The 7,268-nt window shown below is 39.4% G+C and overlaps 1 protein-coding gene across 1 annotated transcript in view; it reads right to left on the bottom strand.

Annotated features, from left to right (window-relative positions):
- Positions 1-7,268, bottom strand: part of LOC121873134 — a 160,181-nt gene that overhangs the window by 56,711 nt on the left and 96,202 nt on the right. The window lies entirely within an intron of this gene.

Below are 7,268 nucleotides of genomic sequence, written 5' to 3'. Positions count from 1 at the left end.
TGCTGGATATTGATTGTGGTAGTCCTGGCCGCCTCGTTCACACCGCCTTCGTGTAGGTGTCCCTCCCTCCACCCCCCTCCCCCTCCATTCCACTCTGAGGCTTTAAATGAGAAGTCTTACTAGAATCTCCTATGATTGTTTGTCTTATTTCTCTAATCTGCCTTTGTTTTGTTTTTCTCTCTCAATCTGTTCAATCTTCTAAGAGCGTTGATTACGTCCCCCCTTGTCAAAGCTTCTTCAGTAGCGCCTTTAATCACCACCTCTTCTCTCTACCATAGGAACCACACACAAAACAAAAATGAGAGTGGTTTTGTGATTTAAGATTATATGGGTGGGGTGGTTGCTATCAGGAAATGAATTAAAGCTATGTTAAAACCGTATTATGTAGAGAGAGAGAGAGAGAGCGAGAGAGAGAGAGAGAGAGAGAGAGATTATATTACTGACACCATTTTCTGTAATATCTTCCCTCCTCTCTCTCTCTCTCTCACCACTAATTTCATCTCAGGTCCTCAACACCTTCAATTTAATCAGCTATATCTATTTTTCGCGTCACTCTCTACATTTTTTTAATAAATATGACTTGGTAGTAATTAAGTGGAGTGGCAATAACAGACGGGTTATTCCCTCCCCCTCGTAAAAAAAAAAATACATTTTCTGATAAACTGAATCTAGGGGTAAAAACTCTATTGGCTGCGGTGGTGCCAATCTATACACATTCTCTTCAGTCTGTAGTTAACAGGGTTTTTTATTTTTAAGGAAAGTGAATATGGCTGTCACATAGAAAGGAAGAAAAAGGAATTTTAAATTAAATATGCCATTCAGATTTTGACTTGTTAGCAAGATATTGCGGCAGACACTTGGAGCTCAAACAGAACGAAGGTATTTATGGGATTCATTAACAAAATAAGAGTAAAACATTCATGTTTGGATGAGAATTTTGAATCTAGTTTTCATTCAGCCTTTAATAGACCCACGAGACAGGCGTCACTTGGAACTCACAGACAATACAGGAATATGAAGAATTTTTTTAATACGACGCCCGAGAAGGTATTATGTGTATATGACGTGGAGAGCTGTGTCACCGCGGCCGCCAGCTGGAGGCTAAACGTCCACAAGGGGGAGGGGGAGGAGGAGGAGGAGAAGGCTCTCACTTTCCTTCCCCACGATAGTAAATAATATAAATGTTATATCTGATTTATTGTATATTGAATATCAACAGTGGTTTGTTGGGCACGGCAGGAATGGTGAAAATGACTTTTTATTGAACTTCCTGAAAATCGAAAAATATAAAAGTATTGTGTAACTTGTTTATTACGAACTATTCTGCGATATGATGAAATTCGAATACACCCACACACACACACACACACACACACACACACACCAAGCACTAGCAAGGTTTGGCAGCGGACTACTGCACCATCCTCGTCATCGCCACGTCCTGCCACCGGCAGTCCCCTGCCCACCTCGCGCAGTCCGCCACTACAACAAAATTCAGCCCATAAGAGCCCGCACTGATGAATATAAGAATAGCACCATCCCATCTATTGTTAAAATAATACACAACTCCTGATTTATGTACTGTACAGCCCTGTAAATGTATTCAATGCATATCATTATGTATAAATCAAATGTAAGTTTGTATATTTACAGCCACCGGCTGCAACTCTATTAGTAAACCGTTTATTATTATTATTACACACGACCCGCCAACAGGTAACCCTCGACACTGTATAAGCATGAATGACTCTTCGTCTTAATAATAGTTCCTCGGTTCACCTGTGACTTGTATGAGCTGCAAGCGACACCTGTCTCACGGGTATATCAAAGGCTGAATGAAATGTCCAGGTGACCATTTTGCTCCTGAGGTAAGTAAACAGTGGTGAGAAAATTAAGAGGACAATTGAGTGAGTGGATGTAATTGACAAAAGAAAATAAGAAAGGAAATGGGAGATGAGAATAATTTGAACAATGGATAAATGTAATAAATGAAAGAGAGAGAGAGAGAGAGAGAGAGAGAGAGGCACCAAATTTAAGCCTTTGTCTCACGCTCCTAACCTAACCTAACCTAACCTAACCTAACCTAACCTAACCTAACCTAACCTAACCTACCCTAACCTAACATTTCCTAACCCACCAAATTTAACCCTTTATCGCACGCATCTTTCCTGATATCAATAATTCTCACAAAACCTGTTCTTTGCCAAATTGTCTTGAGTAATAAACGTGTCAATATGAACTCCCATGGTTTAGTCACAGGAAACAACCGGGCGCTGTCGTAGCTAATGTTTTCAGGCAAAGGTCAGAGTTTACAGCTGAAGGTCAGGGTCATAGACAAGGGGTTAATGTTAAGGCAGAAATCTCCTATCAGATGAGCACTCCATTGCATGTAGACTGAGAGAGAGAGAGAGAGAGAGAGAGAGAGAGAGAGAGAGAGAGAGAGAGAGAGAGAGAGAGAGAGAGAGAGAGAGAATATGTGGTTAAATTTTTATAAGACTAAAATTGAAAGGTCAAAATGAAAGTTAAGACACGTTCAGAAATCTGGACTCATATGGATTCCCCAGTGAGTTAGGTTAGGTTAGGTTAAGGTCAGGTCAGGTCAAGCTAAGGTCAATATAAGGAAAGATTCATCATCGTATCGAAACAAAGACAAGAAAAAGCGTACATAAAAGACAAAATAAAATCAAGATGTAATGTATACAGCCTCAACAACATCAACCTAGAGAAGTCGACTTGTGAAAGAGACCTAGGGGTACTTGTAAGCCCGGACCTACGGCCTAGAAAACATTGCGTTAATGTTCGAAATGAGGCAAACAGAGTATTGGGTTTTATATCTAGAAGTGTAAGTAACAAGAGTGCAGAAGTCTTATTGCAACTATATCTTGCGCTAGTCAGGCCGCACCTCGATTATGCGGTTCAGTTCTGGTGCCCCTATTATAGAATGGATATAAATTCACTGGAGTAGGTGCAGCGAAGAATGACAAAAATGATTCCGGGACTTAGAAACCTTCCATATCAGGATAGGCTAAAGAAACTTAACTTGCATTCCCTAGAAAGACGAAGAGTGCGGGGAGATATGATAGAAGTGTTTAAGTGGGTGAAAGGAATCAATAAAGGGAATATAGATAAAGTTCTTATAATATAATATCCGAGCAGGATAGGACTCGGAGCAACGGATTCAAGTTGGATAAGTTTAGGTTTAGGAGGGAGATAGGAAGAAACTGGTTCAAATAGGGTGGTGGACGAGTGGAACAAGCTTAGCAACTTTGTAGTAAGTGCGGGAACTCTAGAAAGTTTCAAAAGGAGGCTAGATAGATTCATGGATGATAGAGAGTGGTAGTAACTCTCGACAGGAGCTGCCATGCACAGGCCAACCGACCTATTGCAGACTCCTTATTTTCTTATGTTCTTAATTGAAACGAAAAGGGGAATCGTGTGTCATATTGTCTCTTCATCGTGGAGAGAGAGAGAGAGAGATGCTGTCCACTCATACGCTATTTTCCCCCGTGTCTCTCAGGTTGAAGATAATAATGAGTTTACCCAAGTCAATACGTGTTGTTGTGTTTTATTGTTGTTGCTGTAATTGTTGTTGTTGTTGTTGTTTTGGTTTATTGTTATTATTAATACTGTTGTTTTTGTTGTTGTTATTATTATTGTTGTTGTTATTATTATTGTTGTTGTTATTATTGTTGTTGTTGTTTTTTATTGTTGTTTTTATTGATACTGTTGTTTTTTGCTGTTGCTGTTATTATTTTTTTATTATTATTGTTATTATTGTTGTTGCTCTTATCATTGTTGTTGTTTGTTATTATTGTTGTAGTTGTTGTTAATGTTATTGTTGCTATTATTGAAACTGTTGTTTTCGTTGTTGCTGCTGTTATTATTATTATTGTTGTTGTTGTTATCATTATTGTTATTATTATCGTTGTTGCTGTTGCTATTTGTTATTAATATTATTTTTGTTATTATAGTTGTTATTGTTGTTGTTTATCGTCAAAAGATTACCAGTTTAAAAATTTAATAGTCAGTGTGCTCGAAGCGTAACTCAGAGATTGATGAAAATACCAAGTAAATTTAATTTCAGCATTCAACAACACACGTCTTTAAGCATTAAAATACAAAGGCTTCAAAGTTTTAATAACACACAACAATCTTTATATAGCTTCACCAAAAATCTCAAAGTACAAAAAAAATAGTTTGAGGTTTTTATTTTTATTTATTTTTTTAACTTTTAAGTAAACGTAGTAAATATTAAGGTACCATCACTGTGTTGTTATTGGTCCAGAACTTGAAGGATGAACTTGCCTCTCAGGTAAAGTTTCACCCCCCAAAAAAAAAGTTCTCATTAGTTTGCAAGTTTTAATCAAATTTAATTTATCTTTAAAATGTTGTTCATGCGTTACATTGTATTGTGTTAATTCTATATCTTTCAAATAAGATTAAGAGAACACCGCTGATAAAATACCTGTGTTTGAGTGAGGTCTGCCTGTCAACATTTCACTTTCACCTGGAAACAACCAAGGCCAAACTACTGACTTTTTTAATTGAAATATTTCCGTGAATTATAAGACCTGCATTCACACTTTATTATTTATTATTAATTATATGTGTTACTCTCATCACTAACGAAGCTTTTGATGAGGTAACGAACCGACGATTAGTTGCTGACGGAAGGAATCTACACATTATTTCTGATATTTCGTACATAAGAGTAAACATAGTTACAATAGTCTAAAATGATTGATGGTGAATCTACTTCCCGCAACACACTTCTGTTCAAGTACAAATAAGCCAGATCTATCCTTCATGCTCACTGTGAGGTTCAAAATGTACAAAAACAATTTATTTCAATACTTGCATGTCGGAAAATATATTCTCCAAAATGCCGCCATCAACTGGAAGGCGGTGGCGACACACACACACACACACACACACACACACACACACACACACACACACACCCACACACACACACACACACACACACACACACAGAGGCGGTCGTGGACACAAACACATTCTCTCCGACCTCGAGTTAAAGGTCAAAATCTTTATTCAGACGAACACAATCATGTCGATACAGAGAGGGAGGCAATGTAGAAAAGGTCAATAAAAACGTCAGCTTAAAAGATCAAGATGGAGAGAGAGAGAGAGAGTTCAAGGTCGAAAAGTTCACATTAAGGTAGACCAGTTCTTCGATAACAGTTCCCCCACCAGGCTAAGACAGACAGAGAGAGAAGCAACACCTAAGAAAACAAGGTCACTGATGAGGTAGATATCTTCCCCTCATCAGTACCTGCATCAAAGGTCAAAGGTCAAAACATCAAGAAGGAAACGTTAAGGTCGGGAGGTTAATGTTAAGGCAGAAAATCGTGGGGGTTAAGAAAGGAGGAAAGAGAGAGAGAGAGAGAGAGAGAGAGAGAGAGAGAGAGAGAGAGAGAGAGAGAAAGCAAGCATGGAAGAGGGGAGCTAACGAGGAACCAAAATGAAATGGACAATTAGTAGGAAAATTGACCTTCGAGAGGGAGTCGCTCCACCAGGAAATAGGCATCTGAAAACTGGGGGAAGAAATTGGAATTGAATATTTGCAATGGGAGGGGAAAAATAGGAAGGAGTGGGAGACGAAACTTAGCGAGTAACGTAGAAGTGGGTTTGGTGAATTTTAGGTGTTGAAAGGAATATATCCACAGGTAGAGGCGTTGAGAGGGAACATATCCACAGGTAGAGGTGATGAGAGGGCACATATCCACAGGTAGAAAGGTGTTGAGAGGAAATATATCCACAGGTAGAAAGGTGTTGAGAGGGAATATATTCAAAGGTAGAAAGATGTTGAGAGGGAATATATCCAGAGGTAGAGGTGATTTGAGAGGGAATATATCCACAGGTAGAAAGGTGGAGAGTGGAGAGTGACGGCCCCACTCCACAGGTTGTTATGGAGGCAAAATATCTCCCTACGCCTCGATCAATACCTCCCCAGCACTCCTCCAGGCCTTTACATTGTCAAGAGGTGGAGAAGGAGGGAGGGAGGTACTCAAGACACAACGAAAGGAGGGAAGGAGGGAAGGAGGGAGGGAGGTAGAAGCAAGGTAAGAAGGGAGGGGGAGAGGGAAGGAGGGCGGGAAGTACTCAAGAGGCAGCGAAAGGAAGTATGAAAGGGGAAGAGGAGGGAAGAAAGATGAAGGAAATATATACAAAGAGGGAAGAAAGGAAGGATGGGTGAAGGAGAGTAATGTTTCCTTCTTAATGATGGTGATGTTGATAACCTCCTTCCGGGATCTCAAGTTGACCTTACGAATGACCTTTCTTGACCTTAATTATTGACCTATCTTATTCTTATCTTGATACTGTTTTATATTGACCTTATTGTTGGTTTTTGCTGATCATTCTGTTGACCTTCTTTGACCCTGACCTTACTGTTGAAGAAGAAGTAGAAGAAGAAGAACAAGAACAAGAAGAACAAAAGGAACAAGAAAAAATATAGAAGAAGAAGAACAACAAGAACAAGAAGAAAAAGAAGAAAAAAATAAATAAAGAAGAAGAACAACAACAACAAGAGCAAGAAAAAATAAAGAAGAAGAAGAAGAAGAACAACAACAACAACAACAACAACAACAATAACAACAACAACAAATAGAGAAGAACAAAAACAAGAATAGGAACAAGAAAAAATAAAGAAGAAGAAGAAGAAGAAGAAGACACGGGGAGGATGTAACATACCCTCGTCTCATTGTTTTTATTCCAAGTTTCTTCTTTGTCATCATAAAAAAAAATGACGTTTCTGAGCCTCGGTGTCTTGTCTCTGACGTCAAAGAATTAAAATATGAAAAAGAGCAACACAAAAATACACGGACAAGCTGTAGTAGTCTTCCCCTTTCCCTCCTCCTTCTCCTTTCCCTTCCTCCTCTTACCACACTCCGTTTCTCCTTTCTCCTCTTCCCTTCCCTTCTCCCATTTCTCCTCTTCCCTTCCCCCTCACCATACTCCTACTCTCCCCTCCCCATTCAACTTCCCCTTCTCCCCACACTCCAACTCTCCCTTCCCCTCCACCCACATTCTTACTCTCCCCTCCCCTCCCTTTTTCCCTCTGCCCACACTCCTGCTCATCCTTCCCTCACCCCCCTCACCGCCCCCTCTGCCCACACTCCTACTCCACCTTCCCCCCTCCCTCACCGCCCCTCTCCCCACACTCCACCTAAAAGTAAGAATAATAAAACAAAATGAAAAATAAAAATAAAAAATAAATAAAAATATAAATTTAAGACTAAGAT

The sequence above is a fragment of the Homarus americanus genome, unplaced genomic scaffold (assembly GCF_018991925.1).
Source record: "Homarus americanus isolate GMGI-L3 unplaced genomic scaffold, GMGI_Hamer_2.0 scaffold32929, whole genome shotgun sequence".
Classification (NCBI taxonomy): domain Eukaryota; kingdom Metazoa; phylum Arthropoda; class Malacostraca; order Decapoda; family Nephropidae; genus Homarus; species Homarus americanus.
The sequence above is the reverse complement of the archived record's forward strand: the minus strand, read 5'-3'. Positions and strand labels throughout refer to the sequence as shown.